General features: G+C 39.0%; 1 protein-coding gene across 1 annotated transcript in view; it reads left to right on the top strand.

Annotated features, from left to right (window-relative positions):
• The window catches only part of ESR1 (estrogen receptor 1), a 195,309-nt gene continuing 168,337 nt past the window's right edge, over positions 1-26,972 (top strand). Inside the window, 1 exon segment of the mRNA XM_040598160.1 lies at positions 1-100. The gene's annotated coding sequence lies outside the window, so the exon portion shown is untranslated.

The raw sequence follows: 26,972 nt of genomic DNA on the forward strand, positions 1-26,972 counted from the left end.
CATGTGCAAAGAAGCCACCCAAATGGGCAAGAAATTTGAATATTCTCTCTCCTGGCTTTTTGCTTTAAAATGAGAAGACTGCAGGTATGAATCTGTCAAAGTAGGTAATTAATTTTTTTGTTTCTGTTTTGATTCACATCTGCTGTGACTTAATTGCATGTCTATATTTATATGTACAGAAAGTAAATGTACGTTTTTTTCTGTGCTGCACCAATTGTGCATTTGTGTTCTAGACTATGAGAGCAGGACTCTCTCAGTCTGCTTTTGGGAGAATTGGCTTCTGGAGCAATAATCAGGAAGATGTAGGGTTCCCTTTTCCCAAAGCAGCAATGACAGTTTATTTACTGTACTCCAAGCAGAATACATTGTGTACAGCTCCTTGTGAAGTTCCATGTTGCAGAAATGCAGAAATACCCATTGGCATCAAAATAGTCTTTTACATTGTGCACTGGGTTGGGGAAGTACCGATGAGATAACTTTGCCCTTAGTAATACATAATAACTATTGTCTACATTCAAAGTGTGTTTATTGAGTACATCAGAAAATGGTTTGGAGAATTTTCCAGAAATTACTGATGGCTTAGAACATTTAATGTAGCAGCAAGTGTGCAACTACTGTTAATTTCACCCATTAAAAATTACAAGCTGGAAAAGCCGTTATGAGTTGTTTTGAGAGGTTTGTGTTTTATCATCAGCTTGAAATTGTGTTTCTGGCTGTTAGTCACTGGGCTGCCAAAATTCAAGTGGCTTGAAGTGTGGGAGCTACTGGATCTGCAGGGCAATAACGGGAAGGAGGTTATTTTATGGCTGATCTCCCTGCATATGTAGTGTGTTTCCCTGTGATAAAGTGGTTATATCAGCCCCACCTATTATTAAAGTTGTCTGACACTTCCCATTACAGACTCTTTTCAGATGCTTATAATGTAGTCGAACTATAACTGTCTGAGTTGAAATCTGACTTCTCCTTATGCTGGGCTGCATGACTGATGCAGGTCTTTGGGGAAAATTCTAGCTGAAATGCTTCGTGTAGAACTAAATCAAAATTATTCCCTTGATTTTTTTTTTTTTTTAAATAAGAATAGAGAAGTTGTTTTGCACAGTGAAGATAATCTCTTCTTTGTGGAACTCTAAATGTAGCTGTGGGATCTTTGATCTGCAGGTCATCGTTTCATGATCTCATTAGTGAGAGGAGAGTCAGCGTAGGCTTTGTATTAATGTAGAAAATGTGGACCCTAATGGATTTTTCACGTATGCTGTGGGCTGCCAAAGGTATTTTCAAGTCCTGCTTGGCCCTCATTAAAGGAAACTTTCTTGCCTGAGTGCATCTGCGCTTTCTGAGTGGAGACTTGACTTGGAAGAGAAGTGGCCATTGGCTAAAGTACAGCTTTTATCTCTGTGAAATCAGCCTAAATCTGGCAAAGCTGTAAGCTGCTTAAAGAACACATCATTCAAAAACGCTCGTGCTTGCTAGATGTTTTCAGCCTTATTCCCTAAAGTTTATCTCTGCATGCCTAGGCTGGGACGGTGCAGGGCTGAGAAGACATCTCCTGTCACTGAATTCCTGGGGTGCTGCTGGCTGTGCTGGCTCTGGACATCACTATGACCAGGGGCTCTTTTCCTTCATTGGCTGTGCTTAATAAAATTATAATATAAAATTATGAAATTGAAAATAATAACAGAGGAGAGCCTGACCTTGGCCAAGGGACCAAGGCGAGAGACTGCAAGGAGGGATTTAGTTGTAGAAGACCATGAAATACAGGGACTGGAGGCTTATGGGGCAGTGGGAACTGGGTATAGGGGTTACTCTGCTGGGTAAAAAGCCCCAGGATTTAGGAGTTGGAATCAGCTGGATAGAGATTAGGGTAAGGAATGAGGAAGGGAGTGAAGGCATAGATAGACAGAGGCTATTTTACAAAGTATGAACAGAAGAAATGGGGCCAGTGAGCCATATAGCCTAAGCAGGTATTTGTTGCAGGAGAGACTGGGAAGGTAAAAATTTTTTTCCACTCGAGTGTCTATGAGAAAATGAATTCTGATTAGAAGGCGAAGCAGTAAAGTCCAAAACTGTCTAAGAAAGGCAAAATGGGAAGAGTTATGTTGAGGATGGACCAGTCTAGGAAAGTCTGTAAGAGAAGGGACAGCAGATGGCTTTGTGGTGGATCTGTAGTTTTTAGTTCTTCACATGAATTGAGGGTGTCAGAACGCAGCACATAATCGAAGTTTTGCACAAGGAAGTGTAATAGTTTTTCAAACCAAAAAACTTTTACACAACATCTATTTTAAATGCATTAGCAATTCTGCAGCATCAGAAACTCATTCTGAGTAGATTGCAGAGATAAAATATCCCATGCAGCCTTAATTTTGGTCTTGTTTGTTTGCACCCTGAAAATAAAAAAAAAACACCTCTTTGCCTAACACATGCACAAAATAGGAGATTGAATACTCTGTGGGAGGTCATGTCACAGTCCTTTTAATGTTATTGTAAGGCCAACAGCAAAGGATTTTAATAAATACATCGCACTGGCTGGTACTTTCACTAGAGAATTATCAAAGAGGGCACTTATTTAAAACAAGTGGAGGGGAGAAGGTGACAAAAAGCTGCTTGTTCTAACCTAAATAGTATGCCAGATTTTAGAACAAATTATGAAAGAAATAATTTTAAAAACTGAACTGTTCAGTTGGAATTAAGAGGAAAATGAAATTGATGTTAAGATGTATCCAGCAAAGTAGCAATGAAAATGTACAAATGGAAACAATGAAGGCAACTGGTTTCAGCTTTTATGTTTCTTTACTTCAAATGCCTGATTTTGCAACTCCCATAATGTTCTTTTAATTCTTGTGTTGGAGGAAATTAGTTGGTTTTCTCCTCAAGACAGTCCATTAATGTTATAGTATACATGTGGAGTGGATGACAGTGGATCAGCACTCAAGAGTGAAACTGGCAGTCACTCAGCTTTTCCTGTAGGATACTGCCTAAAGGTGTGTAAAAGCTCTGTATAGCTACCGTGTCAATTTGAATTACTACCATGATGTCTGCTGAATACTTTTTTAACCACGAGACTGGTATTTAATTACAACCCACTAAAATATGGTGCTTTCCTCAGCCTCCGCCCCTCTACCTTCCCCCAGTACTGACAGGTGTGCATATAGTTTTATTTTACTTCTTGAATCTGTTGTGAAGAATGAAACGTTTTCTGTTATCTGATTTTTCACAAGTGTTTACCTCTATTCTTATTATTTCTTACTAGGTGGTTTGCATCTGTTTCTCTTAGAAGATTTTGCCTGCTTAATGAGCAGAAGACGAGCTCACTGGTAGAACAAAACCCTCATGTATTATAATATTCTTTACCTGACACTGGCAGCTTGCACTCGAAGGGGAAGGTTTATGCTTTTAAGTTAAAACACCCAGCTTAGGTGCCTATTAGGAATGGTCTCTGGTTGTCCGCTCAATGGAAAGGGTTTAGTTTGTAGTTTAGGACCCACCTCTTTCACTAATTATATAGGAAGCTAAAATGAGACATACATATCAAGAATAAAGTTACATTGTCAAATTAAAGTTCAGCAGCGTGTTATCTTTTGATAGTCATCTGTTAAAGTCTAGTGAGACAGTCTTGTTCACACTTACCACTGCAGAGCTGTCATGAGAAGGCCTTTAATGATGAGCCTTGTTTTCATTAGATGCAGCAGCCAGTGTTCATATATTTCTACTTGTGAAATCAAATTCTGCCACAAGCAAATTGAGGGTGTGTGATTTAATAATTTATGAAGTGAAACGGTTATAATTTTGGAGAAAATGCTGAAGCTTGAGTTCCCATTCGGTCACATTAATTGTAATGGTAAGCAGAGAGAAACAACAACTCCCAAATATGTTTTAATTAGAACAAAGTTGTGACTATGCCTATTCCTAAGAGCAAATTCTGTTTGCACTGTGCTGAGAACCCCTTGATGCACTTAGCAATTTGGAAATTTTGAATTCAGAATAAAAGCTTCAATTATGTTATTTTTGCACTTTGTGTGCCTTAAATAGAACCAGCAAAAAATGAATAGGCAAGATTTAATTTTTTTCAAACCAAGTAACATACAAATAAAACCATATGATGACAAACAATAGCTCTTGTGTCCTATTCCTGCTATTTGCAGGTCCATATAATGGTCCTTTGGCTAGCTAACAAAACTCATAAAATGCTTTTAGGCAGCTGTGTCCCATTAAAGCCACATGTTACATCAATAGGAAACCATAGAAGTGCAGAGTTGACAGGGATTTTACTTACTTATCTCCATAGACTGGGAAAGGATCAAGCATACCATCCTGGAAGATATTATGAGCCCTCAGGGAAGGAGATTCCACATCTCTTTAGACAGACTATTTTGGCACTTCCCTTCTCTGACTATTAGACAGCTCTTTGTAATATCCAGTCCAAGTTATTTTGCAAATTTTCTTTCTCATGGTGGACATGGTAAACTATTGATTACTGTCCTTTAATAGTGCTCTATTACTTATTGCAAGATTTTTGTCATATCTGTTCCCAGCCTCCACTTCTTCAGAGAAAAGAAACCCAATTAGTAGTCTTTTTTATCTTTTCATCACCTTTTCTGTTCAAGTTCTCTAATACTGTTACAGTCCCCCGGATTCTGATCTTTTAACGCTTTTCTTGAAATTGGATGACATTAATTCTTCATCTGAGGATCCATCAGTGACAAATACAGCAAATTAATGGCTTCTATGCATATATGGGATGCTTTGACTGCCTAGCCAAATATTCTGTCTTGTGTTTGTGCATTTGATCTGATTATATTCTATAACTTAGTACTTCATAGTTAAGTTTTCCATAATGTAAAAATAATATAGAACATAGACATGAATATCTGCCCCTTGGCTATGGTCAAAGTAAAAGGAACTGTAGAACACGGATACGGGTCTGACTTAAAAGAGTTATCTTTTCTTAACAGTATTTTTGTTAAAAACCTGAATTATACACCTGCGGGAAGGAACTTTGTTAGCAGTGTCTCTTAAGAGTCAAAAGTTTCTCAGTTTTCTTCATGCTTGGAGATAAAATGGGGAACAGTGAACCAGGCTAAGAATCATCAGCCTGAAAATAGATTAATTGTGGGGTATTGGCTAGAAAACTGCAAAGTTGTGAGTGGCATTGACTATCATTCTTTCAGTACACGAAATCTAACAGAAACCAGGTTCAAAACAGAGGATTTATTTTTTTTTTTAATTATTTTTTATTCTTTTTTAATGTAGCAGGTGATAGACTTTGGAAGTTCCTGTCCAAGTATGTTCTGGATAATTCACACATGTGATAGTTGACATATATTCAAGGGCAAATTGATAAGTATGTGGAAAAGATTATATACATGGTTAGTAGGTGGGTAAACCAAGGTCAGTAAATGGATAAACCAGATCCATTTCAGGAAATACCGTGAGATGGGAATGGCTAGAGGGTAGTAATGTACTCAGAAGTGTCATATGTAATTGTTCACTGAGCATCTGCTTCTCATCAGTGCTGGAGATGAGACACTAGAAGAAATGGACCCTCTGTCTGAACCAATGAACCAATTTCAATGCTGTCATGCTACCAGAAACCAAGGCAGTTTCCTAACAGCATTGCCTTTTCACCAGAAGTTTGAAAGCAAATTTTCTTTTTCCCCCACCCCCACTCAAGGGGAGAAATACTATCTGCCTTCCAGTGGCACCTCTGTACATTATTTCACCAGGCTGTCTTTTAACCTTCTTTCAGGAACTATTCCAGTGTGAAAGTGTTTGGGCAAACTGGGTGGCCCAGAATGAAATGAAATGTATTAAATACCATTATGATTTAGTGGATCAGGAAAGAAAACAGTCCCTCCTTCAGTAAGTGTTAGTATTGCAGTTTAAGAGGTAACAAGAAGCATACGCTAAAAATTAAAAGAAGCCGAAGAGAATAAACCCCAAAACATATCAGTTTATTCTGTGCAAGCTTCATGCAAACAAAGGACAGCATTTCAGTTAGGTGTAACTGTGATATAGATATCATATGTGTAGGTCCTAATCTGTTCTCCCAAATTTTCTTTGCAAAATACAGATAGAATGACAAAGGAAAGGTCGGGAAAGAAGGGAAGGCAAGGGAAAGAAGATTCTGTTTGAATCGGAAAACGCAGAAAGTTTCAAAAATGAAAAGAAAAATGTTTCCTTATTCACTAGTTAAGATCCTTTATAATCTGACAAGTGGCTGTGTCTTCGTGTATAAATCACTTGTTAATAAGTGAAAAAATATTAAGATAAACTCTCTAAATGAAGGCTGGAATTGAAACTAGCTTCTAAAATAAACTCACAACCCTCCCTTTACCTAGCAATTCATGTCTGGATGGTGTACCAGTGGAAGACATCAAATTTGCAGTGAGGTCAATGGCATGCAGCATTACCAAAAAGAGACATCTGTGTTTCAGACCTTGGAAAGGAGATAGCACTTTAAAGCATTTGTCTGTGCTCGTTAAGCTTGTTCATGGGTATGGAGGAGTTGCATACAAAGATTCTTTAAAAAAATCCAGAGAAAGTAATTTTTTTGTCAGAGAAAACTCAGAGAGGGCAGTAAATCGTTCAAAGGAGCAGCCTGTTTTTTTTCTATCTGGCATAAAGGACTGACAGATTGGGCCTGCTGTACAGCACAAGGTAGAATATTCAGACAGAATTCATGGAAAAAAGTATATTTTTAAATTCAGGACAGAAGACAGAGCTCTGGATGGCTATTCCTCGGCAGTGAGATAAGAGAAAGATTGTTGGTGGTTATATGGAGGTTGTGGGACATTTCAAATCTGGAACTTGAGGTCATAGAAATAGCAAAGCTGCTCGCATCAGTGCAATTTACATTTTAATCCTGCCTATAACTGAATTCAGAGTATTTAATATCATAATAAAAAGTTGTTCCTAGGCCACTGTTTGATTGAGGATTAATGTAGTCCTCTTTTGAACAAAACAAAAAGTTAAGAGATGAAAAGCTGTTTCAGAAGGTTTTAAGTATCTTCAGGCATATTTTCCATAGTTTTGATTATTTTTAAGTGTCTGACTTGCTCAAGAGTTGGAAATCCCAGGATATTGGTTGATGACTGCTTTGGAAGACTTCTTCAGAGTCAGGAATATTTCATTAATTGATAAGGATTATTACTACATTATGCTTCTTTTCATTATGTTAAATATATTTTCTTCTTCCTTGGTACCTTTTAAACTTCTGAACACCACTGAAGTGCTCTTAAACATCACTTAGTCAATATAGATTATGTGACTGTTTATATCTTTCCTTGTAGGTCACCCATGCTAGCACCTTTTTTTTTTCTTTTTCCTATTTTCTTCTTTCTTTTTTTTTTATTTTTCTTTTTTATTTTGTCTTTTTTCTTCTATTATTTTTTTTCTCTCCAGTGGGGACTTTTCCTTGTCAACATCTTTATGGCAAAAAGTTCCCCCAAATTCATATAATATCCCAAAGCCCTTAAGAGAATACTGTCCCATTGCAGATGTCTGCAATATAATGTGGTATTTCTTTGGTTTGTTGCTACATCCTACAAGAGATTGAACCCTTCCCCCTACAAGCTCACAGTTCATCAGAGGAACAATGCTTGACCTGAACAGAAGGCATCTCAGACCACGCAGTGAAAGCATCTCTTTGCTATCTGCTTCTTGATTTAGCAGTCTTGGGTTAGCTAAATTCTTATAGGCATCGCAGTAGCATGGACATTCAGTGAACATTATTCAGCTGGTCCAAAAGACGTACTCTCAACAAGGTATTCCCATTATGCCCCAGTGGCCAGTTCCTCCCTCCTCCCATCCCTCCGTGTGCCAGGGCACCCTGTGCAGGGTGCAGCCAATGCTGTCAGGTACATACTGACCCCTCTAGAGGTAGCATAGGATGCTCTCCTGGTTTTCTTTTTCTTTTTTCTTTTCCTCTTCTGTTTTTTTTGTTTGTTTGTTTGTTTTTTGGTTTGTTTTTTTTTTTTACCGGGAACATTGACAGAGTTTGTGGTGAGCAGGTGGTAACCATGGATAAGCTGGGCTGAATCATCTTTAAACCAAAAGCAAATGGAAGGTGACTGGAGAATTCAAGATGTTTTTGCCATCAAGAGGTTAGTGCATGGCTCACAGATCCAAGGAGGAGCACCACTATGCAGCAGGAAAACTGCACTGTGCAACTGAGCTATGTCCATTCACACAGGGTTTAAAGAAAAATATTTCTTTTATAAGCTTGCAAGGGCATTAATGCAATAATTAAACAAGTATGCTGTCTTCTCAGTCTTGTGGATGTTAAGTAAAATGTCTTAAAACTGACCCTATTATAGATTGCATTCTCTGTTCTTTCCAAATGTTAACTGGTCATAGCAGTGTAACTGTAGATAACTTATTTCACTGAATTTGGCAATGTTGCTATCCAGGTCAGCTGCAATTAATTTTTAAGTTATGATTTTTATAATATATCAAATGCCTTTCTTACTGTCACTCCTTTCACTGATTTTATAATTGTTTTTTTGGAAAGAGTCAGGGATTTCTGGCAAGCTTTTTCTCTTATAATTTTAATGCTGTTTGATTCACATAAAGCTATTGCTAGCCAGTAAATATTTTTTTACTGTTTGTTCCATTTGTTGTTTAATGATAAAGATAAATTTACAAGAAGTTTACCAGAAATACTCCTTGCTTTTCTCCTTTCTTTGGAAGGAGTACTTTTCTTCTTTTTATCCTTCCTTTCAGTATCTCCCTAGATATTAATAACTTTTTGAGAAGATTGGAAGCTCTTCTCTACAGGATAATTCTCAGAATTTGCTGTGGGGTTCATTGCCTGGACTCATGTATAGATGTTATAAAATTTCCACTTACCTCCTACTTTCCAGCAGATCTTTCTTTCTAATTATACAACCAGAGAACTGAAGAGTCTGTAATCTTGGAAAAAAGTGATCCTGTGCCCTTGGGGAAGCTGAGATCCAGTGTGTTTTAGAATCGATTATTGCAGTCTCATCTGCTTTGCTGGGTGCTGGGTAGAGGGTCATCATCACTGAGCTTGTAGCTAAAAGTACAGAAGCCTATGGTGTGCGTTCACGCTGTTCAGACGTGGTGAGTTGGAGAGCAAGCTTGGCCACAGTAGTGCACTCTTTATTACCAGGTGCTTAAGTATGGCTGGTGACACAAATTATGCAGAGTGACTTGAACCTTTTCACAGTTGTTATTTTATGGGATAAAGCGCTCTCATCAACTGCAGTTGACCTACATTGCTAGATACTTTGCCGTGGTTTTCAACAGGTGAGAAGTATTAACATCTGTGTACAATGACCAGTCTTTAAATTCTCTGCAAATATTGTCCTCTGAGATTTTACTTCCCCATCCCTGATGAATAGGTATGATCAGGTCACTTCTGTGTGCACAGATCACTCTGGAAATTTTCCGAGAAATGCCAAGAAGTGTCAAGTGTCTTTTGGAACGGTTCTGCTGCTACATTAGCAAGCCAAAGATTGCTTTGGCTGGCTCAAACAGTGCCCTAGGGTACAATCTATCAAGTGTTTATCTCTAATAGTTGGTGTTTAACATTATCCTCAATGACTAATGGATTCGAAAATTCTTTGTTGTTACCAGTTACGCAAGCACATCATTCTGCTTTTTCTCCTAAGCTGTTCTTTTCTTCCTAATTATCAATTTTATCATCTCCAACTACATTTGGAAAGCAAACCAAAAAATGTCCTTAAATCTGGCAAAAATCCACAGATTTTCCCCTGAATTCTTCAACTTTTTTTAGCATTTCTCTGCACTTTACCCTCCACGCAATTAATTCTTTCCTCACTGTCACTATTTTCTAGTGCTCCTGGGAGGAGTGGAAGGAAGGGGAGGAGCAAAGAACAAGCACTGATATATTTATTTTATTTCCCCCCCCTATTTCAGCTCTTTCTCCTTTCAGCTTAATCTAAAATCCTGGCACACATCTCACAGATGTTCGATCATTAGCTTAAAGTAAACAGAATTCTTGTCATCCTTTTCATTCTTCTTCTTTTTCCTCTTCCTGTTCCCTGCACCATCCATACTTTTTTGGTCTTTTGACCACAGTGCAGAAAACTCTCATCCTTCATGTTGCTTAAGCCTGAGTATCAGCTTTGGTTTGGACATCCCTGCTGATGTTCAGTCTAAGTCTGAACCACTACTCAATATTACATACTTTAACTAAAATTAAATTAAAATTAATAAAAAGTAATTAAGTAAATTTAAATTAATATCTAATCTTATCCAGGCTCTTATACTAGACAGTAGTGCATACTTATTAGATTTTCAAGCAGATGATTTGTGTTTTCTCTCCACTGAAGGCATCTCTCCCATGCAGGAGATGTTCCTTGTTCCCAGTGAAATCCAGAACACTCTGCTACAGAGCTTTGGGATCTGCCTTGAAATGCTCTCTCCTCTGGGACTTAACTCAAATGCACAGCACAGCAAACACTGACTCGCTGTCTATGTGGTCCAGGCATAAGAAGATAAAGCTTCTCGTGGGCATCATTGGTGCAAAGGAGCTGGGCTGTCTGCCTTGACAAGGGGGCAGGATCGTAGCATCACTTAGACTGGAAAAAAGTCCAGCCATTAACCTAACACTACCAAGTCCACCACTAAACGGTGCCCCTAAGTGACACATCTGCAGGTCTTTTAAATACTTCCAGGGATGGTGACTCAACCACTTCCCTGGGCAGCCTGTTCCAATGCTTGACAGCTCTTCCACTGAAGACATTTTCCTAATATCCAATCTAAACCTCCCCTGGTGCAACTTGAGGCCATTTCCTCTTGTCCCATCACTTGTTATTCAGGAGAAGAGACCAACACCCACCTCACTACAGCCTCCTTCCAGGTAGCTGTAGAGACCAATACAGTCCCCCATGAGCGTCCTTTTCTCCAGGCTAAACACCCCCAGCTCCCTCAGCCGCTCCCCATCAGACTTGTGCTCCAGACCCTTCCCCAGCTCCGTTGCCCGTCTCTGGACACGCTCCAGCACCTCAGTGTCTGCCTTGCAGTGAGGGGCCCAACCTGAACACAGGGTTCCAGGTGCGGCCTCACCGGTGCCGGGTACAGGGGGGCGATCACTGCCCTCGTCCTGCTGGCCACACTGCTTCTGACACCAGCCAGGACGCCGTTGGCCGCCTTGGCCACCTGGGCACACTGCTGGCTCATGCTCATGGCTGTCACCCAGCACCCCCAGGCCCTTTCCCACCAGGCCCTTTCCAGCCGCTCTGCCCCAGCCTGTAGCGCTGTGTGGGGCTGGTGTGACCCAGGCGCAGGACCCGGCATTGAGCCCTGTTGAACCTCATGCAGTTGGCTGGGCCCATCCAGCCTGTCTAGATCCTCCTGCCCTCAAGCAGATCAACATTCCTGCCCAACTTGATGTCATCTGCAAACTTAGTGAGGGTGTGCTCAATTCCCTTGTGCAGATCATGGATAAAGATATTAAATAGAACTGACCCCAATACTGAGCCCTGGGGAACACCGCCTGTGACCAGCTGCCAACATGATTTAACTCCGATCACCACCACTCTTTGGGCTCAACCACCCAGCCAGCTTTTAACCCAGCACAGAGCACACCCATCCAAGCCATGAGCAGCCAGTTTCTCCAGGAGAATGCTGTGGTCAATGGTGTCAGAGGCTTTACTAAAGTGTATGTAGAGAAATCACAGCCTTTCCCTCATTGGCTAAGTGGGTCACTTTGTCACAGAAGGAGATCACGTTAGTCGGGAGGACCTGCCTTTCACAAGCCTGTGCTGACTGGTCCTGATCAGCTGGTTGTTCTGTATGTGCCCTGTGATGGCACTCAAGATGATCTGCTCCATAATGATTCCAGACAAGCCAGGAATGGCCTTTGCCTTCAGTAATGCTGGGGGTAAGGGGAGGCAGGGAGCTGGGAGTATTTAGGAATGCTGGTCAGGGGGAGCGGGCAGCTGGAGGCAGAGAACAAGGGGTTACTGGGTGTGCTTTGCCCTCTCTTGGGTGGGGAGGGAGGCAGCTCAGGACAGGAGAGCCATGCCATGAGCGAAGACTGACCAGTTCTTCAGACTGCTGATTCTGGAGAAAAATTGAGCCAGGGTATGGGCTGGCAGGAAACAAAAAGTGTGGGAAAGGTTAGGAAGAGGAAAGCAAGTGGCTGAGGGGCTTAAGGAGTGTGATTTGGGAATGAGCTTGCGATGGGATGTGGAGGGACTTGAAGGAGGGTAGGACTTGTGACAAGTGGCAGACGTGGAGACTGCTCTGTGGTGAGCTACCTCAGACTTCTGTTGTGGGTTACACAATATGGGAACTCTGTTAATTAAAAAATGGGTAGAGTCATCTGATTACATTATGTTCCTCTTTTGTTTAACATGAGCTTCTGTTCTTCACAAATGCAGAGATTAGTTAGAAAATTTTGCTGAAAAAGTAAAAAAAGTGAAAATAAGTTAAAACCCCCAAAACCCCCTCAAACCTGGGACATACTTTTTTTGAAATAAGACATGACTTTTGGCTATTTAGGATTTGTAGCCATGTGGAATGACAATTCTGGGGGAAAAAACACCCAAAGATTGGGAACATGGAAGAATGAGGAATTCGTTTTCAGGTAAGAAATATGCTTGAAGGGAAGGAAACAGGGCATAGGGGCAGAATTACATCATCTAACTGTGCCTGCCGAGTTGCACGCACCTTGCTCTTGGTTTAGCTTTCTGGCCTGTCTGACATAAGCTATGGTAGTATTGGAGAACGAGCCTGTTACTACTACGCTAATTAAGATTTCAAAAGCAGTATTTCTGAATTCTGTATGAGTTAGATCATAAGGCTGGGCAGCTTGTTGATCTGTAGAGTAACAGTTTGTCTAAATAAGTCAGTCGTGAGCTCTGAGTTTATGTCCCAGTAACTGTAGCCTGCCTGAACTCTATACCTCACTTTTACCTGTAAGGTCACACTTAAAAAAAAAACAACAAACCAAAACCAAAAAAAAAAAGAAACCCAAAAACATTAGGGCTTACTTAGCAGTTCCCTTTTTCCCCAGTTTTCCTGTGAGTTTAATTTTTAGGCCTTTACTATCTTTTAGGTAGAATTTAGCCATAGATTTCAGTGCAGACTTGCAAGGGCAAAAGTGAATCACACTGCTTGGTTTGCCCGTGCCAGAGCCCTGCAAGAGCAAGGCAGCTGCCAATGCCACCCACCCACCCATGAGGGAAGGAATACCTGAGTGGGCAGAGGCTACTGCTGGAGGAAGGTCTTGCAGTTAGTGCTGACCAAGCTCACCTGGTTATTTTGGGCAGCTGAGGAGCAGCAAGGCTGGTTATTTAGGGCTCTACATCAGCCTCTCTTTTTGCCTTATCCTTTCCTTAACCCTCCATCTCCCTGCATTCTACCCGCACAGTTATCCTCCCTCTTGCAGAGCACTCATCTGTTTCTGAGAAGGCTTTGGACAATTTTGTTACAGGGTTAGGGTTGAGAAACAGATAACTGAATTTGAGAAAAAAAGATTGAAATGAAAGGGTAATGTTATGGTTCAAATGGCACACCATCAAAAGATTCGCTACCTCTGATAGAGTCCTACGTAAAGATAAGTGTGTCAGGGTTGCTGTTGATTGAGTAAATTTGCCTGAACTGTGCTTCATTGGATCCATTTATCACTCAGCAGCCTGGTGGGATTGCTGCAAGGACAGAGATGTGTAACAAACTCAGAGCAAGGTGGCTGTTATGTTCATGTAGTGTGAATTAACCTATTAGTATTTAATAAGGTTAATACACTCCCCCCCCCCCCTTCAATTCACTTTCATTTCATGCACAAAGATACAAATGAAGAAAAAGGATTTTTTCTTTTCTGTCAGCAGTGACTACTTAGAGTACAAGATTCAAGGAATATTCTTGGCTTGCATATTCTTGCATATTAAAGAAGCATGCATTGCTTTGTTGCAGTGACGGCTTCCTACCACTTAAAGAGTGCAATCCCAGAAATTTAGAAGTCAGTTTGCATGTCCTTGTAAATTTGTTATGTTCCTTTTTGTTTTTTGGTTAATATTTTCATGGAATCTGAAAATGAAAAGATTGTAATTTTTTTTTTTTCAAAAAAAGAGCAATAGTAAACATAAAGGCAGTTCCTTTTCTTCTATCCTTTTTTATATATAAAGAGGTGTCAGATTGTCTCCCCCATTGTTAATAGGAAAAAATGGTTTTAAGATGTATTAGAGTGTTTTTAAGGATAAATTTGCTGGTGGTTTCTGCCAAATGGTTCTGCAAAGCAGGACTGAGACCAGGACAGGAGAACCTCCTTTCATTTATCTTTGTTGTTTCTCTGTTAGGTTTGGGCTTTTTTTGTAGATTTTCTCAAGAGTGTGCTTTGTGAAAATACAGCATGTTAAGCTAGAGCTAAGAGGAAAGTCCTTGGGTTGCTGTTCTTTTTCCTCAAATAACCTTTCCCAAAGACATACATGCATTGTGCTTATGGTTTACAGAATCTGCATCTGGCTCAGGAAGCCTCCACAGATGAAAATAGCTGGAGGTTGGCCAAGTATGGGGGGATGTCATGGGTGCTTACCTGTTCCTGCTCTTTCCTAGATGTCTGCTTACGGGTGGCGTCGGAGACTTGTTACTGGGTAGTTGTCTGATCCAGTACAGCCTGCCCTGGCTACTGTCTGATAGCCTTTATTTCTCTGAATATGGAGGACAAGGTTTGCTCTCCATCACTCCTTCTAGAGGTGACTCACACGTGAGGGCTTCTCAGGAGCCCTGCCTGGTGAGGAGGAGACATCCCTGGTGTCCAATTGGAAACTCACTTTTTTGGGAACCAGGCACTAAGGTGCGTGTGCATGTGAGGCTCAGCTGTTGGCAATTAATTTTGTCTGATCTTCAAAGGGAAAATGAATTTAATACCTTCAGTCTATCAAAAGGAAGAGTGTGAGAGAAGCATTTCATGGCATCACCTGACTGCTAGTATACTGGTCAAATCTAATCATTACAAATAGGGTTTGGTTCAAGCAATGAGAGCTTACTCTTAGGATTTTATTCCACAGTCTTCAACTGGCTACAGGGAAACTTGATGTCTTGTGCTTTCAGTTTTGCTCATCTGTGTCCCAAAGGTTTAGATATTGTTTGATATCCAGGGCACAGAGAGCTGGGCCTGTGGAAGCTACAGGTGGAGACTCAGAGCTTTGCTGATGTTCATGGTTGCCTGTGCTAGCAAACGGATGTGGTGCAGCTGAAGCTGGTGATTCTGTCCTGTATGAAAATTCACAAATGTGGATGTTTGCTGGTTTCTGGCTACCTACATGCATTTGGCTCCTCATGCCACTTAGGAGAAAGGCTGTTTTTTCAGCTCTGTTTCTGGGTGATAGTATTGTATTTCCTCTTTTTGCTCACAGATATCTTTGTATTCATGGACAGGGTGGGGTTTGGTTGTTTGACTTGGCAAGTTACAGGTTAACCTGTGTACTGTGCGTGAGTGTGCATCACAGTTCACCCCCTCTTTTTGAAGACGACATAAGCAACTAGTGAGAGGCAACGATATATCAGCTGGTCAAATTTAAATTCAGGGAATATGAACGAAGTCTTGGAAGGAGAAGAGGGAGATATCCCTTTTCACTGTTTTCTCAGTTCCTCCATTGAAAACTCAGATACCACATTTTTTTCCATGAATCCTCTAACTGTTCTTTGCCTGCAGACCCTCTCTTATCCTTTAACACTCCACTTCTATAATATAAAAATAATAGGGCTGAAAAGGGTGTGGATCTGAAGTGGAAGTATATGCCCCATGCCAATGGAAGGAGACATGGGTTGCTGTTGAAAGTTCAGCCTCTCAGGAATAGAGGAAGGGTCTGGGTGGGAGAGGTGTCCCCCCTGCTGGGTGTCCTGGCTGCTGCACTCATCCTGCCCTGACTGTAAGGGCAGAAGAGCTGGTAGCAGTACCAGCAATGCTGGGAAAGAAAGAAAAGAGTTTTGGAGACTCCCCATAAGCAGGTAAATAAATGTTTTATAAATTCCTATTATTCTGTGACAATCAAAATCATTAAATCAAAAGTTTTTTTCTGCTAAGTGTTGCAGACTATGCCATGTGTTGGAGGTTGTACTGTGTGTTGGTGTATTTCTATTGGCCAAATGATTTTGGAACCTCAGATGATTGTTCATTTTAAACCGATCCTGTTCTCTAAATATTAATCTTGTAGAGGCTAAGTTAAATAATGATAGAAATAATAGAAATTCCTTTTGACCTAACTGACATTAATGACTAGTGACAATTTCCTAAATATGCAACCTGAGTTGAATGTGCTTTACTACTAATGTGCTGCTGTATTGCTGGAGTAATTTGTGTTTATTTTCTAACTGCAAGATAGGCAACTTCTGCAAGGATTGTCTTCTTGCTGTATATTGTTCTGGGTTAACTGCATGAGTACTGAAACAGTGTGTGTAGTATGAAGTACTTTAAACCTAGAATTAGCTAGCTAGTACATTTAGAGAAGGATGAAATTCATGGCAAAAAAGCTCATTTTGCTTCTCAAAAAATGTTTATAAAATTCATTCCAGTTCCACCAATTTTTCCCCAGTTAAAATATGAAAAAAGCAGCATGAAAAATCATTAACTTCCTGTTTTGTTATATTAATGGTAAAAAAGTTTGATGTTTTGATAGAAAATCAGCTTTAATTTTGAAACTTCTTTAATGACATTAACAGTAAATGTTTTCCTTTTTCAAATATTTGATGGTAGCCACTTCCTTTCTGTTAAACAAAATGTTTTTTGATAATCTGTTGATGGTTTCTTCTTGCACCCTAGTATTTTCAGCATTTCCATGTGGTGGACATATTTAAGTGATAGGTTGGAAGAATGAAGGCAGAAGACAGAAGGGACATTACATTTGTTTTTCTCTAAATTTCTTGTACCAAACATGTAGTCCGTACCTTTCTATCTCACTTGATCTTCCCTTTTGTCTTTCTTTTTTGCTCAGCTCCATCCCACACCAAATCATAAAAAGAAATTATTACTTGAGAGGTCTATTTTCCCTTGATGTCACTAATCCTTTTTAAAGAAGTGACTAGAAAATTGAAACTAACTCTATTATTAAATTGTGCTACTAATATAAAGGGGCAGGTGGTCAAATGTTAGAGTTATTTGAGTTTCAACTGAAAAATACTTGTGTTAATGACAAACCTTAGCTTTCCCTTACTAATTCAGTGGCTTTTGTGGGTTAGTATCCCTATTGCTGAACGGGGAATTCTGATGCCTACTCTAATTAAGGTTTATTATTATATCTCTTATATTTTATTATTTTCTTGCCACTTTACAAAACTTTCATCTTTTAGGCTCCAATTTCTTCTATTTGACTCCTATGAACAGATGACTTTTCTGACTTTTCCATTATCTTTCTTCCTTTCTTGTTAGAAAATTAGAGGAAAAAATGTATTTGTTAATTTTATTTTGTTATGGTAGCCAAAAAATATATACTTTAATCATAGTAAATACGCCTTCAAGTTTTGCCTGCTGTGTCTGAGAAGAAATGTTTTAAGGTAAAATACTATGATCTAATTTGCACCAGTAATATTCTTTGCAAATTTCTTGCAAATTGACTTTGCTTAGACTATGATAGATCTTAGAAAATTGCAGTCACATACTTCGAATTTCCCATAGGGTCTTCCTGTAAAGCTATTTAAATTCTTCACTAAAGATGAATAATCTGTGTGAGTATCTTGCTTAGGATTCTTCTGCAATGTATGGGAAGCTGGGTTTGCAGACTGTGTTGTTATATGTGAACTAACTTTAGACTGCTGGACCACATGCATCTGCAGTAGCACGTAGCCTACTTGGAGTTACAGATGTAGTGTATATCCAGACCTCAAAGCAGATTTTGCGCCAAAAGTCTTCTGTTCCTGTGTCTGCACTTCTGTCAACACGTGACCTGAATAGTACTATTTTGAGCATGTCTACACAGCTGTAGTGACTGTCAAGAAAACAGCCTTGCATAGGTAATAATGTAGGAACATAAAGACTACCGGAATACAGTAGCTTTTTAATACATTCCTGTGAACTTCCATCTAGTCCTTTGTTTCTCTCCTTATATTTTATCTTCTTCAAATCTTTTTTGCTTATACATGTTCTCCATTCTTACACCTGTAACATCTGTGTTCTTTAATGTCTGTCAATTCCTTTATTGTATCTACATCTGAATATCTGAAAAATGTTCTTTTGATTAGAGATAGCCTATTATTAACATGGAGGTGTTGAAACAGCTGAAAAGACCTCAACTTATCACTAGTCTGTCACTCATAACACCTGGTTTTGGCAGGAGGTCAACAGTGCAGGTTTGAGCTTCATGACTTCAGACAGTTCCTAATATTGGAAAGATAAATGTACACAGATTTGGTAGAGAATTTAATGAAGGTGGATCATCTTTGTCTAAAAATTTAAACCGGTCTCTTTTCCTGCAATGGTATAAAGTTTTATATTAACACATTGTCTAATATTTCTTTAAATATCTTTTAGAAATGAAGGAATTCCCTGTGTAAGACACGTATTTTGTGAATGTTAATGAATCTCTGACTCTATTCTGTAATGTTTATTTCTGGTGTAACATTTTTCTGTCTCAGCTTTATAGACTTTCCCTCCTGTATCACTTCCAAAGATTGAATGTTTGTAACTGTTTGAAAACAAGATCTGTGCCCGATTGTGTACTCAGATTTTAAAGTACTTAAAAATCACAAGTGTCTAGTGTCTAACTGGGTAGGCCTCCAGGATGTTTCCATTAGTGGTAAAGTGATCTCTAGATTAGCTAAATCAAATAGGACTGTATTTCCTGGAAAATCAGTTTAACACTTGGAAAAGTTTCCACAGTTTATGCCTAATCAAGTTTTTATGGAAGACAATGAAGCTGATTTCGGTTTGAATTAAAGTCTTGGCACTGAGGAAAAAAAAAAATAAAAATACTGTGTTGCTGGTCACTTCAGAAGTGAAACCCATACAATGTGAATCATGATGATTCACCTACTTCAGATACCTCTGCTAAAACCAATACATATTTCTGATTTGCTATTAGGCACCCACAATCTTAGTGTCAAGACACAGAAAAATGTGTGTAAAGAGCTTCTGGGTACTCTTCAGGCCATCATAAAGCCCATTGAAGGAGAAGGGAGTCTGCCCACCAACTTGAATGGACTGTCTCTTAATGCTCAACAGCTGTAACAAGGAAATGAATTTGTTTAACCTTTTGGTTTAAACCATTTCTAATATTGTGTTTCTAGGAACTAATTTGTTCGTATAAATCCTGACCTTTCTTGAACAGATGGTGGTAGTGATGACAATGAGATTGTTATTGAATGGCATATGGGGAATGTGAGGCCCGAATAATATATTTGACTGCTGGGGAACAAGCAAGAACCTAATTTGATCACAAGTATGTTTTATGTGAATAAATATGTTGCAGCCTCAAGTCTTCTGGAAAAGTGTCAATGCTTTTGACCCCAACTAGGCTCTTAGGTATGTAGTTGCTTGGTGCGTGTTTTTTTTCTGTAATATTTTTCTGAAAAAGCATTTTTAGTGCTGTATTAAGGGCTAAATTCCAGTTGTACAGAGTCTAAACTGATTAGTAATATTGCGTGACAGAAAAGTGGGTAAGGACCTTCCTTATCAGAGACTGAATTTGCTTAAGTTACTACAGCAAAATATCTCATGGAATTGTGTTGTATCAAAATAACCCAAAGTTAAAGTCTCAGTTACATTTAAAATACTTAAGGCATATGTATCTTTTAACTTTGTTTAATTTTTTTAAATTGAAAAATAACCTGGTAGCAATCTTCAAAAATAATATGAATTGTAGGTCTCTAGTCTGCAGCAATTTTGTGGAAAAGATTGTAGCTGTGACATGCTGGAGGCTGGCACAGCAGGCAGTGGATAATACTGCATAGCCTGACATTTTCCAGCTTTTTGCTATTTCTCTTAGCAGAAATAAGGACTGCATAAAACTGGCTTGCCTATTAAGAACACTAACTGAAAGGTGGTGGCAAAGCTATTGTCATCAGTGTGTGAAGTATTATTATGTATATAAACAGATTAAGAAATATCTCGTTTCCATTCTCTTCTTACTTTCAGCACAAAATTACTCAGTGTTTGTGTTTCTGTTAGGGGTTGTTTTATCTGGTTGGGATGAAATTTAGAATGAACTTTAAAGGAGAAAAACCTCTTTGGTAGAAGCAGTCATCCCTGGAGTAGGAGCGTTAGGTTTCATTATTCCATTACAGCAAATTGGATAAATTTTTCCAGAAGGGAGGGGATATGCTCATTTAGTTTTATATTACTACTTGGTATGTTTAATCATAGACAATCACTAAATGGGTTTAAATATCTTACATGAGAATGGTGTTTTCCAGAACAGTTTGTGAGTAAAATATGTATGCTAGTGTTTAGATCAGATATATCACCACATACTAGTAAATTTGCAGAGATGTGTGTAATGAATTTCAATAAATTGGGGGGGGGGCATCTGTTATTGAAGATTATCTTTAAGCTCTTAAAGGCCAATTTTAACACCAAGATTACTACAGCTTGTTCAAATGGATGTGGATTACAATTATACACAGGAGAGATTATAAAGAGTGATACGATGTACTCCTGTTTATGTGTTAGTTAAGACTAAAATATATTGTAGGCTTTTTTTTAAATAAACAATTCTAAACTAAGTGCATGAGAAAGGATGAACATGTTATTAATCTATTTCTGTATATTTGTACTGAAAATTCCCACTAACTACAGAAAGTTTTTCCTTTAAGACATATAGGAACTTGGGGATAGTGGTAAGATTTAAACTTTTTGGGTGTGTTTGATGATGTATTAGTATTGTGAATAGAAAGGGGTCCAAATACTGTGTTTGAAAATGGACGAGGAATAAACTACTGGTCCTGCTATTTTGCTTCTTAAGTATTCTATTAATTTTTGAAGAAACTCAGAAAATTTATTCAATCTAGTCATACTTCTGGGGCATAAATAAGTCCAGTTGGTTGTTTTTTTTTTTTAAAAAAAAGACTTTTTTTCTTCTGACTCAAGAATTTAGCTACCTACCAAGAAGGTAAAATAGGGATAGATGTTTCTAGCAATTTAAATTGGTAAAATTCTTCTGGATGCTAATTTTAATGGTGTTCTTTATCTATAAATTTATTTTTTTGGAAAATTGTAATGTGCTATCATGGCAAGTGAACATATTAACTTTTGCCCCTATTATACTTTCAGTAGAAATTTTATAAAATAATAAATATATGTTGGTCAGTATTTGACTAAAGATATTGAGCATTCAAATGCAGTATTTGTCAAATTGTTTATTTGATGAATGCCTATGTAAGCAATGCATGACTGAGTGCCGGGTCCTGCACCTGGGTCACACCAGCCCCACACAGCGCTACAGGCTGGGGCAGAGCGGCGGGAAAGGGCCTGGTGGGAAAGGGCCTGGGGGTGCTGGGTGACAGCCATGAGCATGAGCCAGCAGTGTGCCCAGGTGGCCAAGGCGGCCAACGGCGTCCTGGCTGGTGTCAGAAGCAGTGTGGCCAGCAGGACGAGGGCAGTGATCGCCCCCCTGTACCCGGCACCGGCGAGGCCGCACCTGGAACCCTGTGTTCAGGTTGGGCCCCTCACTGCAAGGCAGACACTGAGGTGCTGGAGCGTGTCCAGAGACGGGCAACGGAGCTGGGGAAGGGTCTGGAGCACAAGTCTGATGGGGAGCGGCTGAGGGAGCTGGGGGTGTTTAGCCTGGAGAAAAGGACGCTCATGGGGGACTGTATTGGTCTCTACAGCTACCTGGAAGGAGGTTGTAGTGAGGTGGGTGTTGGTCTCTTCTCCTGAGTAACAAGTGATGGGACAAGAGGAAATGGCCTCAAGTTGCACCAGGGGAGGTTTAGATTGGATATTAGGAAAATGTCTTCAGTGGAAGAGCTGTCAAGCATTGGAACAGGCTGCCCAGGGAAGTGGCTGAGTCACCATCCCTGGAGGCATTTAAAAGACCTGCAGATGTGTCACTTAGGGGCATGGTTTGGTGGTGGACTTGGCAGTGTTAGGTTTGCAGTTGGACTCTGATCTCAAAGGTCTTGTCTAACCTAAAGGATTCTATGATTCTATATACATCAGTGTTAAGAACAATGGGGGAAGCATGCATGCAGAATAACACAGATGTGATGCCCTGGTTCCAGCTGTGTAAACAGATGTTCTACTCTGTTCCGATTGTTTCCTACTCTGTATTAAGCTCCAGGGATTTATTGATACTCTTTCTGTTTTACCTAAGGCTCTTTGTCTGGTGGATGGTGTACTTCCTACTTGCTATGCCCTTCCCCCAGAAGGGTGCATTTCTACCCTACTTTGACGTTCCTCTAGCCATTCAATTCACTGCCTTTGCCTGTATGTTTATTTTCCATATTATTACATTTCCATCCCACTGAGTTATCACAGCGCAATATTGTAGTATAGTCCCTACCCTGTGTGTTTTGCAGCTTTCATAATTTCAATCTGAAAAACAAAACATGGGAAAATATGTCAAAAAACATAAAATAAGCTAGGTTTTCAGCCACAGAGCAATCTTAACTCAGAGCAAACTCAAAGATGAGTTGCAGTATGTCTGGAATGTACAGTAATACTCTGAGAAAGGTATTAGCACTTATGCAGGCCTTCTCTTCTCTGAAAAATGGTAAAGCATGTCATAGCTACATTTAAAAATTATCCAAGAGATAGTTTTTAGGCTTCTTAAATCAATGAACAGGAGGTAGCTGAAACTTTAGTAATTTTTTTTTTAAGAGCTGTGACAGAATCCACTGGTTTTTGTACTTACTTCAGAGTGCGAGTACATCTCTTATCTTGATCAATGGAAAGCTTCTGTTGGCTTCAGGTCTGCCACATTTTCTGCAAAATAGAACAATTTAAGTGATGCAAAGCTTTTTCTAAGAGCACAGTTATAAAAGTTTTGTACCTGGTAGAATACTTGGAAGTATGTACACAGTAATATACACTACAGATCTCAAAATGTATTTTTTTTTGGAAAAAAAAATAAGATCCAAATATCTCAGATCTAGTATTTTTTGAAAGATTTCCTTTATATTAAAATAATCAATGGTAACAGCTCTGGTGTATCCTTCTATTCTGTTACTTTGAGTCAATGTTCATGTTTCCTTTCACAACTGTTAATAGGAACAGGGAAGGTACAAAGAGCCTTTTTATGCTACCATGTTTACACAAATTTGTGAAAAATTCAGTGTAAGTATTGGGATATCCTGTAGAATAAAATAGATCTTGGTTTTGTAATATCACAGCATCTGTTTTGATTGAAGATATTCTCTAATTATGTATGTATTTTGATACATATGTAAGGTTTTTTTGGGAAATTTAATCAGATATTTCACTACAAAGAAAAATTATCTTTGTGTTTTTTTAATGAAAGGAGAATAATTTGCTTTCTTGATTCCTTTTTATATTATTCTATTTTTTTTTGCACAGTGAGAGTCTGCTATGAAGGATTTTGCATTGCATTCTCTGTTCTTGTTTATCCAAAAGTCTTTGTGAGCCATTTGCATTGAAAGGGCAGGCATTTCAATATTTTGCCTTATAACTGCAAGGTGAGGGTGGTTGCATTTAAGCATCTGGACAAGAAATTATTTCCTGCCCTTCTCCTGTTAATGTATGCAGCGTATTTCTCTTTTCCTTGATCATGGTCTCATTTGTACTATTGTTTGCATCTTTCGGTAAAGCCTTCTTCTACAATAACTGTCCTGCCATCACCACAAACAAGGAGATGCTTGACATTTTATAGAACATAAAACTGTAATAATCTATTTTCAAATAAACTCATAAATGGTGAAAAAGTTAACTGTTGCAAAAGGAAACATGTATTTCCTGTTATCCTAATATCAGTATTTTGCTAGAACCTGGTTTCTACAAGCTTTACAAAACTGGAGAAGCTGTTCTTCTAACAGGGATAATTAAACAGCAACCTCAAGATCAGACTATATTTTATTGTTGTATAGAACTTGCATTTGGTCAGTAATTCATAAGTTCAGCTTTTGCTTCGGATTCTTTGAACCTTCTGTTTATTTATAACTGCAGATTTATGGTGGATGTTTTACTGGCATATAGGCCTGCAACTATATTTTTTCACTTGTGAAAGAATTGAAAGCCATCTTCAAAATGTGTTTACAGCTCTCCCAATTACCTTAAGAGCATATGCTTTTAAAAAAATTGCTTCCTCTCTGGAAATAAACTACTAAAAACCTTAGCCTGAAGTTGAAAATAGTTCCAGCAGTGGGAGTTTATTTTTAAACTCCAATAGATTTATTTTTAAATTTAATAGATCCTATTTTCTTTTAAGGTCTGGTAATTTGTTGAGATTTATTAGAGCAGTTACCAGGTTTAGTTACGTACAGACAAGGACTGAGATTTATAGCAAAGAACATTTCCCGTGTGCCGAAAAGGTGGCCGATGCCGGGCTGTAAGTTTCAAGGCATTGCCTGTTTTTCAGGACAGTCTAGGTTCCTGTCTAAATTTATCACCTTTTGCCGCTAAGGGTGTGTTCTTGTGCCCGCGATATGTCTTTTCTTGCAAATATGCTTCTGGTTCAGCTTCCTTGCTCCCGAGACTTTTCTATTTTGGTTCCCTGTGTCATGTGATCCCCCTGGCCAGTGAGAGCCCCGCAGAGGGAATGGCAACAGCCTGCTGGGATCAATGTAAGTCAGAAAAAACTCTTGGTTTTTTGCAGTTTCTGTCCCTCACAGTCAATTTTAAATCCTGCTTTTACCCCGAAGCTTTGCTGGGCACACCTAGTAATACCTATGGAAATGTTTAGAAGTTAGTTTTTTAAAAATCTGATTTATTTTTTACTCTTTCTAACGTTACTTTTCTCACTATGTTCCTTTTTTCCTGTGTCCTGCAGTTAGTTGAGAAACCTAAAAGAGCAACAGAAAACAAACCAAATGCATCCCAAGTGTTGCCTAAAGTATGTTTTAAGTTTAAAGGAATGTTTCAGGTGTAATAGTACTTTGTTTAACATGTGCTATAGACAGTGTCAAAAATCCTATGCTGCAGTTAAGAAAGAATGATGTGACCACCCCTGCTCCTTAACCAAAATCAATCATTTAGGTAGAAGGACAATAGTAAACAAAATGATCTGAAATCACATGCTGGTGCCTTGGTCAACTGGCTGAGATGTAATGGTGAAAGGACTTAATACAATTAAAGGGCAGCCATGTACATGAGGCAGTGTATAATTTTTTTGGTACGAATTTTGACCTCAGCTGATGCTGAATAATACTTACACTATATGATATTGAAATCGTGCTTTTAGTAGGTTTGGTATTTTATTGTAGAGGCTGTTCCTGGTACAAAGGGAGAGTCTTGTATTTCTCTTTCTTAAGACAGGCTTTAAACTTAGTAGGTAAAATTTACCTGGTAATTACTACTGAGTAGTGGTTTTGTCTAATTTAAATATTTTTTTTTCTTGGATAGATACGATTTTTCAAAAATCCTTTTTCCCCTTTGGTTTGGTTTTCTTTTATTTTTCTTTCTTCCAAATTACATGTGTTTTCTTTGGAGTTTACTTTTAAGTTTCAAAGGATTATTTTGAATTTGGATCCCTAAGTGATATGCCTTGATATCATATAAAAGTTTGAGAACAAGTGTTTGTGAAAAAGATGCAATGAAACAAGCTGTAATCTCCTGATTTGCTTTCATGGACTGTAGCCTGGATTCTTTACTGCATCACTTGGAGGTACAGAGACCATTACCGCATGTGTCTTTATTTTCTCTGTGTTGCTGATCTAGACCCTAATGACCAGGCATCAGTGAAAGATTCTTTGAGAACTTCCACCCCACCGCAAACCCCCAGTCAATTTTGAATAGAGAAATGTCATTTAATGATTACACTAACATACAAAGAGCAGTGGTGAGGTATGTTTGTCATAGGCACTGAAAAAAAAGGATGTCTCAAATTCTGTGTTGGTTGAATTGCTGCGGTGTCAGAGGTGCAATAGCATCTATATGTAAATACCTGACTCAGAACTGAAAACAATAAGAAAAAGCCATCCTCGTTATGCAGACTGGATTAAACTTAGGAGCCACTCTTACAGACTTTATTTTGTTTGAAAGTTAGCATTGTTGGGTTTGTTGATAAAGTGAAGCATGTGCAAGAAAGAAGATTGTTTATTCTGCTTTTAAAAAAATAATATGTTTGTTCATTAGGTGATAAAGTAAGTACTAACCCAGGGTTGTCTATTTGCCTTCACTTCATGAGTTTGCACAATACCGACATGCACATTACAGGAATTTTGAGACCTCATCTCAGAGTTGGATTCACCGTTGTTTCCCACAGCTGAAAGCTAAGGCTTATGAACGTGAGTCCCAGCTTAAGTAATGTGCTGATCTCTGTGGTATCCAGAGAAATTGCAATCGGTAAAATACAACAAGTTAAATTAGAGGATCCTTGTTATCCCTTCCTTTCTGGTTTTTTGGTGAGTTGGTTTTTTTTCCTACTGAATTATTTACTTCATTTGTGCTCATCTGTTGTCTTTGCTTCTGAAAAGGAACATGAGAAAACAAAACAAAAGAAAAGAGGGAAAAAAAGAAAAAAAAAAAACAAAAAAGTTTTTGTTATTGTGAGGGCAGTCAAACACTGGCGCAGGTTGCCCAGAGAGGTTGTGGAGTCTCAGCCCTGAGCCACAGCCTGAGCAACCTGCTGTGGGTGTCCTTGCTTGAGCAGGGGGGTTGCACTAGATGACAGGGAACGCTGAGGTCCTTCCTAGCCACAGCAACCCTGTGAGTCTCTGAGATTTCCCCCAGTCCTCGGCCCCAATTTGGAGAGGTAGACAGACTGTTACTTTGCGGGGAGATCAGAGGTCATGTGTGCATTTTAATTTTAGACTGTCACTGTCATGTTGTAGAACTTGTTATTTTGCTGCCTCAGTTCAGTCATTAATAATTCATTTGGAGTGACGACTCTTGCTGGTGCTGCCTAATGCATGCCACCTGAAATGTCACTGACGAGCAG

The sequence above is a fragment of the Falco naumanni genome, chromosome 6 (assembly GCF_017639655.2).
Source record: "Falco naumanni isolate bFalNau1 chromosome 6, bFalNau1.pat, whole genome shotgun sequence".
Taxonomy (NCBI): domain Eukaryota; kingdom Metazoa; phylum Chordata; class Aves; order Falconiformes; family Falconidae; genus Falco; species Falco naumanni.